This window comes from Rhineura floridana, chromosome 11 (assembly GCF_030035675.1).
Source record: "Rhineura floridana isolate rRhiFlo1 chromosome 11, rRhiFlo1.hap2, whole genome shotgun sequence".
Lineage (NCBI taxonomy): Eukaryota > Metazoa > Chordata > Lepidosauria > Squamata > Rhineuridae > Rhineura > Rhineura floridana.
Window position 1 is genome coordinate 25,278,430 of NC_084490.1, and position 8,626 is coordinate 25,287,055.

The 8,626-nt window shown below is 39.5% G+C and overlaps 1 pseudogene; it reads left to right on the top strand.

Annotated features, from left to right (window-relative positions):
- Positions 1 to 8,344, top strand: LOC133367571 (vomeronasal type-2 receptor 26-like; annotated as a pseudogene).
- Positions 8,345 to 8,626: the final 282 nt, after the last annotated feature.

Below are 8,626 nucleotides of genomic sequence, written 5' to 3' on the forward strand. Positions count from 1 at the left end.
ATGGAAACAGGAGAATCTGATACAGGAGGATTTGCATTTGTGCTCAACATGATGATACTAGTGGTGCTTCTGTTGGTACTACTTCCTCATATGGAACACAAGGCTCACATTATTAAATGTAGGATCCAGTACCCGCACCGTCCACTCCACAAATATCACCAGAAAGGAGACCTCATCATCGGTGGCATTATCTCTCAGAGTTTCATCATGTGCAGTTCAATATCCTTCACTGAAGAACCACCTACAGAATCACTTGGAGAGTTTGTGTAAGGAATTCATAATTTTACTTTGTTTGCACACCCATTTCTTTTTCCCTTTTCTTCTTTTGTGCAGAGGAAGAAGTGTCTTGGTGTGATCAGATCAGTCCTAGCGACAGTAGAAGAAAGGATTATGGGGCTAGGCCATAGAAAAGCTTAATAGAATTAAGTGAAAACAGAAATAAAGATTAGAACATAATTGGAAATACTGTGAAATAATGTAAAATAGTACTTTCAAATAAGTTTGAATCATATAGATTATAGTACAGCCTGCTCTGCATAAGTAAATTACCAAGACAGTATGTAGACGTTCATGTTTTCAACACTGATGCTGTTAACCAACTGATCAGTGTTCATCAAAATATGAAATTCTGCATACTGCATACTGTGAAGTATCTGTTTTGTAGATCACTTTACAATAAATTTGCCCCACTAAAGAAGTATTCCTCAATAAGAAATATTGTAATAAAAATTTCTGATGATACTTATAGCTGATGAAGCCAACAATAAAATCATACACAAAACCTTGACAAACTTTCTTCTTATAGCAGCATGACTGGTGATAGCTGCTTCCTGGAAAACACTTGACCCACATATGATTCATAAATGGTATCAGGAAATATGGAAATTAGCACTTATGGAAAAACTAACACAGTTCAAAAGCAATGAGACAAGGAACAGATGCAGACAAGTTCTATGAACAATGGTATAGCTTTATTGTTTTTGTTAATCAAAGTGATGGGGCATGCAAACCTCCAACCTTGCATGGTCAGATTTGGTGGTCCACATTGGGATAATTATCTGGAAAACAATTCAGGACAATAACCAATTAATATATGCTTACCTCCCTAAAGCATTATAGGTACCATAACTCCTATTGTCAACTGCACTATTTTCTCTCATTGTTGTATAAGTTATTCTTGTTTTGTATTCTGTTCTACCCAAAACCAATAAAAACATTATTAAAAAAATAATTTAATTCAGTGTGCAATATCCTTCTGAAAGAGAATGCAATTCTTTTTCTAGTGTAGTACCTAAAAATTACCAACATATCCTAGCCTTGGAATTTGCAGTAAAGGAGATCAATGAAAACCCTCAACTTTTACCCAATGTCACTTTGGGCTTCCACATTTACGACAGTCATTTCACTGCCAAAAGGACCTATCATGCCACAATGTTACTTATGTCCACACTGGAGAGATTTTTCCCTAACTACATATGTGACATCCAGAATAACCTAATAGTAGTCATTGGGGGACTGGACTCCCAAACCTCCCTTCATGTGGCAAATATCTTGGATATCTATAACATTCCCCAGGTAAGCTGTCTATGCATGCACATGTAAATATATACAAAAGTCCAGTATAGTAATTATAACACTACTGCACATATCCTTTGTCCTATCAGATTAGACTGCATATTTGGAAACAGATGAGTGTATTTGAAGTAATCAAATAGAAGGTATATTTTAATGTTATGTTCAAGTTAGGTCAATGCCATCTATATGGTTCATTCACAATGGAGAGGAGAAAAAATGTAAATTCAGACTATGATATTGGTAGCTATTTTAAAATTATTACAACACTTATTCCCCCCTCTCAGCTCATTTGCATTGTAACATGTTTAATTAGTTGCCAATCTGTCAAAATAAAAGACCCAACCAGAATGCTTATCTCTGACTGTTAGAGCAATGAAGGTGTTAATGAATGAACTCTCCTGTGACAGCCCTTTTCAAAACCTCAGTTGAGGAAACCAGGTCCACTCCCCAAATTCAGTTCTCCCCTCATTGGAGTTGGCTGGCCCACCTCACCTGCCTTTTAAAAGTTACTGACAGCCCATGAGGTGACCACCTTCAAACAGGAGCAGTAAAACAAATGTGCACAGTGTGTCTCCCAATATATCTTGATGTGCATGACCACATGGGTTTCAATATTATTTGTAACTCATTACTCCTCCAACATTCAAGTGATCCAGGCAGTAATTCAAAACAAAAATAGATTTTTTATTTGTAAACTAAGAACTTCTTTAGGATAAGCATGTACAGCTGGCACGAAAGCACGACGGTTACAGTGTTACAGATATAACCTTTCCCTGAACACTTTCTATCAGTGTTTCTGCAACTCTTCTCTTTCCTAGCACCTCATAGCATCTCTACTCTACCCTATGTTCCATCCTGATCTCAACTGCTTCACATCCAAACCCCTAATCAGAGTCTGGAAAAGTTACTTTTTTGAACTACAGCTCCCATCAGACCAATCCAGTGGCCATGCTGGCTGGGGCTGATGGGAGTTGTAGTTTAAAAAAGTAACTTTTCCAAGCTCTGCCCCTAACTGAACTCCTACGTTTTACATTTTCCCCTTCTCAACATTGCAATTGCAGGATTGGCTAATGACAGAAAAGGGTGGAAATTAGCCCTGTCCGTCACATCTACTTCTGATCCTGAGCAAATGGCATTCAGAGGCATACAGCCATTGATACTGGAAATGTAATTTTTAATGAATGGGCATTATGAGCTGTATAATCCCCCTTGCCAGCTCTCCCCTCAGCCAGAACTATACATAGCAAAGGTATTTTAAAAGTGCAGTTACTGTACTTTACAAGATAGCTGTTGTAAAGGAGGCACATTGCTCTGAATGCTTGAAACTGCAATGGTGGTATGATTTTTTCTTCTTTTTCCCTTTAAACCTGTTTTTAGCTAGTATATAGCCCTGCGCCAGTGATGAATGATAAAGTGCCAGGTCTTCCCTTCTACCAGATGATTCCTAAGGAAACCTTTCAGTATGAGGGAATTCTCTCTTTGCTTCTCCATTTTAAGTGGACGTGGATTGGGGTTGTTGTTATGGATACTGCCGATGGAGATAGATTTGTGCAAACTGTATTTCCAATGTTTTCCGAGAATGGTGTCTGCTTTGATTTCATAGAAAGAATCCCCACACTAACTTTTGTCCCTGACATTAAAGGGATGCTTGACCAAGGGGCAAAAATATATGTCAAAGTGATGGCCAGCAAAGCCAATGCCATGGTGGCGTATGGGCCATCTTATTCCATGGCATTTTTTAGATTTTTTCCATTTCTGTCCGAAGAAGAACAGATGACAGATAATCCAAAAGGCAAAGTATGGATAAGAACAGCCCAGGTGGAGCTCACTTCATTTGTTTTTCAAAGGTCTTGGGACACAAAAATATTTCCTGGAGCTATATCCTTACAGATTCATTCCAGTGATCTCCCTCATTTTCACCAATTTGTTGAGAGCAGAAAACCTTCCAACACTCCAGGAGATGGTTTCATCAGGGATTTCTGGCAAAATGCCTTTAGCTGTGTGTTTTTGGATCAAGATATGGACATGGTGCAAGGCGATATATGTACTGAGGAAGAGAAGTTGGAGAGTCTACCAGCACCATTTTTTGAAATGAGCATGATTGGCCACAGCTACAGCATCTACAATGCTATCTATGCTGCAGCCCATGCTTTACATGCCATGTCCTCATCTAGACTCAAACACAGAGGAATGATGGAGGGAGGTGGACTGAAACTTCCGAATCTACAGTCATGGCAGGTACTATAGGAAGTGTTTGGCACCCTGGATTCCTTTGGGAGGAAGGGTGGGATATTCATTTAATAAAATAAAGAAAAATAAAATAAAATAAATCCTTAACATACTTGCTTGGCAGTGCACAATATTTTGGGAGAAACTACACCTTAATCCATGCACTAAATGCCTTCTAAAACTGTTTCTTTGCTCACATTTTCATCTTCCTTCCAATCCCTGTAAGCTATAAAGCAGCATCCATTTTTAAACATTAGTCTTGATTATATGATGTTCTCTGAGTAATATAAGCACAGTGTATATATCTGCATTTTCTGATAGACATAGTCAGTCCTGCAGTCCTTGACGCTTGTTGACCTCCTGCAATCTCAGGGTCAATAAGTGTCAAAATGAATGAGCTCTTCTATCAAACATTGGTTTGACTCTGAAATGAACTGGGTTAATTCCCACCAAACTGAAAGATAGCTTCAATCATCTTATCTTTGGGTCAAAAGCAGTATATAAATAAACCATACCATACCAAGAGTCCCCCATAGGGATGGGTTGAACTCCCAGTTTTCCTGGGTTTGCCTCGTCAAAGCTGGTTTAAATAGAAGATCTTGGGAAAACCTATGCTAGGAGCAAAAGCCCACTCCCAGGTAGAATGGAGTGATCAGCTGGGTATGAGACAATCAATACTACACATATCTACAGTCTGCTTAGATGTAAGTCTTATTTAGTTCAATGGGATGAATTGCAAGCCACCCATCCACCTTTTTCAATTTAGCTCCATCATTCCCTGAAAACTGTCTCATTTAACAACAGTGCTGGAGAGACAGTTTCCTTTGACCGGAATGGGGAACTAGTGGCTGGTTTTGATATCATCAACTGGATTTTTTCCTCAAACCAAACTAAACAGAAAGTTGGGAGGCTGGATCCCGAGGCTCCTCCAGACCAAGTGTTCACCATCAATGAAGATGCCATAACATGGCACAGCTGGTTTAACCAGGTAAAATGCAGCTGTCAGCAATTTGGTAGCTGGTCTTTGATCCTTGAGTGAGTGCTGAGTTGCTATCCTGATGTACAATGTGAATTTCTTGGGTTTTTAAAGTGCTAAATAAGGCCAAACTACAAATTTAAAAAAGCAAATAGTCCAACTATAAACACAAGAAACATGAAGTTTATACAAATGTTATCTAGAAATGACACCACACAACTATTTAGAATTTGGAAATCAATATGAAACCAGATCCAACTGATCTGTATTAGAGTCTGTTCTTGGCAATGAATTATGTTGTTATGGCAGACCATTCTTTATTTAATTTGGAAAATGGTAACAAAACCTTAGGTAAGTTCTTATTTACACCAGTACAAATAGACACATCATCACTTTTTGATGCCATTCTTTATACTTTTTTTTTTTCGCCTGAGCAATTGCATACAATAACTGATAACATGAGGGTGTAAATCTGAAATCAAATCTTAATTATTATGAAAAATAACAAAGGCATTTGTAGTGCCTGAAAGAGTAACAAATAAGAACATAAGAAGAGCCTGCTGGATCAGGCCAGTAGCCCATCTAGTCTAGCATCCTGTTATCCTAGTGGCCAGAAGCCCATTGGAAGCCTGTAAGCAGGACCTGAGCACTGCAAAAAGTATTGCGACATAAACTTCCATGGACTACAGCCCACTTCATTAAACATGTACAGTACATATCTGGTATTGGGGGGGGGGAGGACTGTAAACAACCTGTCAGAGGGGAAATGAAATGCAAAGAAGTACAGTCAGTGGTCATTCACAAAACAAGTTGCTGATAGCACAGACATCCTGTCAATTCAAGCATAAAAGTTCAATAAACATTTACTGCGATTATTCAGTCTCCAAGTGATAGCACTGAAGTGTTTTATGTACCGTTTTCCAGTGGTTTCCCACTGCACTCTCCCTCTGAAGTTCCTTTGTTCTTCAATGTCCACCATAAGGATGTCCTGGGAGTTTGAAATTCCTCCCCTTCCTGGCTTTTCATTGTTGCTTCTGATGTCAGATTTGTGTTCATTTAAACTCTTACAACTCTTTTGTGAATAACCACAGATACTTCATTGGTCCCACACCCATAAAGAAGATGTGAGAGGTGAAGTTCCGGTAGAAAATGTTATATTTATTAAATATAACAGATATAAGATCTGCAATCTAATTCGCCTACACTAAATGTCAAACAATTAGCCAAATTACTGAAGCATCACTCCCAGAACACTAATTCAAATTCCTGTGAAGTAAGTGAAAAAGAGGGGGATTCCCTCCAAACTTTCCTACTCAGCCCCTTTAAAAGTGACTGGCACATTTCTTACCACTTTAGGGAAGGTGCTGCAATGAGCAGGTCAGGTTGGGGACACAGCAGGCTTAAATAGCCAGCTACCAGCCCCTACCTATACAGCCCATGTGGAATTCCCACTGCACCCCTCCATTTGGGAGTAAATCTTCCAAGTCTTGTGTTACCAAAAGGGTGGGGTGGAGGTAAAAGTGTTCCCACCTTTAGATCAGGGACGATGTTCTAACTGTGGATATTTTTCTGGATTCATTTCCCTCTGACAACTCCTGTTTACAATTCCTCAGCCTCCAATATGGATAACACTTCATGTATCAGATGAAGAGGACTATAGTCTACAAAAGCGTATGCCATACCAAATGTATTAGGCTTCAAGATGACACAAATCTCTTTGCTGCTTTTGCTGCAAGGGACCAACACAGATACCCCTCTGATAGTTATTTTGAATAAGGGATGGGTCTCAGCTACCGGATTCCAGCATTTCTTTCATTGGCACAATCATATAGTTATTGTCAGAAAAGATTCAGAACCTGAAGGATTCCAAGTTCATTATTCTCAAGATTATTATCATCTCTTTCATTTGTGGATTAGACTCGTCCTCTTTCTGTTTGTACTGAGAGTTGCCATCCTGGTTCTAGCAAGAAAGTGAAGGAGGGGGAGCCATTTTGTTGCTACGATTGCATCCCATGTCCAGAAGGCAAGATTTCGGACCAGGAAGGTAAGAAATATATTCTAAAGATCAGATGCAATTCAGCAAGGCATATATGCATCAGGGTTACTTTTCTTCAGTATTTGGAATGCATTTGAAAGTTTTGATAGGGCTGAGCTGGGAGGTACAGTACATTGGAAAGGGGACAGGGGGTGTTCAGCCATGTTAGTTCATCTGGACCTCTCAGTAGTCTTTGATACCATTGATCATGGTGCACTTCTAGACAGATTACCTGGGCTAGCGTTCGAAGGCATTGTGTTTCAGTGCTTCTTCTCCTACCCAGAAAGCCAATTCTGGAAGGCATGTAAAGAATAACCATCCTGTTGCATTTATCCTTTGGGGTCCTGCAGCTTCTGACAACATTGAGGGATCTGGGTGTGGTGTTTTTAAAATGGTTAATAATGGATAATTTATCTGGAAGCCTCCCTGGGCTCCTTCTGGGAGGAAGGGTGGGATATAAATTTAATAAATAAAATAAATAAATAAATAAATAAAATAATAAGCTGATGACACCACAGTACTTCATATCTGATACTTACATAAACAAGTTGTATCTCTGCAAGGGTATGGCATTTTGGTGAGACTCAGAGCATATATCTGAGACTGCGATCATATATTTTATTCCAGACTTGAACAACTGTTATGAATGCACAGATGAAACTTATCCAAACAAAAACAGGGATCTATGTATTCCCAAGGGTATCAGCTTCTTGGCTTTTGGAGAACCTTTGGGGATCAGCTTAGCCTCTTTTGCTCTTTCCTTTGCTTTGATCACAACCCTGGTGCTAGGAATGTTTGTGAAACACAAGGATACTCCCATTGTCAAAGCCAATAACCGGAACCTCTCCTACACACTCCTCATTTCCCTTCTGCTTTGCTTTCTTTGTGCATTGCTATTCATTGGCAAGCCTCACAATGTGACATGTCTCTTCAGACAAACTGCTTTTGGCATCATCTTTTCAGTGGCTGTTTCTTGTGTGTTGGCAAAAACCATCACTGTAGTTCTGGTTTTTATGGCCACCAAACCAGGATCCAGGATGAAGAAGTGGGTGGGGAAAAGACTGGCCAACACTATTGTTTTTTCATGCTCCTTTATTCAAGCAGGTATCTGCATCATGTGGCTGGCAACGAAACCTCCATTCCCAGATGCTGACATGCATTCAATGCCTGAAGAAATTGTACTGGAATGTAATGAGGGTTCAGTGACAATGTTTTACTGCGTTCTGAGCTACATGGGCCTCCTGGCTATTGTTAGCTTCACTGTGGCTTTCCTTGCCAGGAGGTTGCCTGATAGTTTCAATGAAGCCAAATTTATCACTTTCAGTATGTTGCTTTTTTGCAGCGTTTGGTTATCCTTTGTTCCATCCTATCTGAGCACAAAAGGGAAATATATAGTTGCAGTGGAGGTCTTTTCTATCATAGCCTCCAGTGCTGGGTTACTGGGCTGCATCTTTTCTCCCAAATGTTTCATTATTTTGTTGAGACCTGAGCTGAACAACCGAGAACAGCTAATTAGAAGAAAGTCTTGAAGAATTCCTCGCCCTTGTGTGATGTACAGTAGTGCTTGTTCGTGCATGCATATAGAATTTTGATAAGTTTGCAAATGTTGATGGATTTCATTTTGTGTGTGTGCTCCAGCCCCACAACATCCGTTCCAGACCAGAGACATTCCATATCCATCAGTGCACCAATTTTGACAGCTAAAGATTTTGGTTTTTTGTTTTAACCCAAACAATATGTTTATTTATTTATTTAATTAATTTCATTTATAAACCGCCCATAGCCAATGGCTCCCTGGGCGGTGTACAACA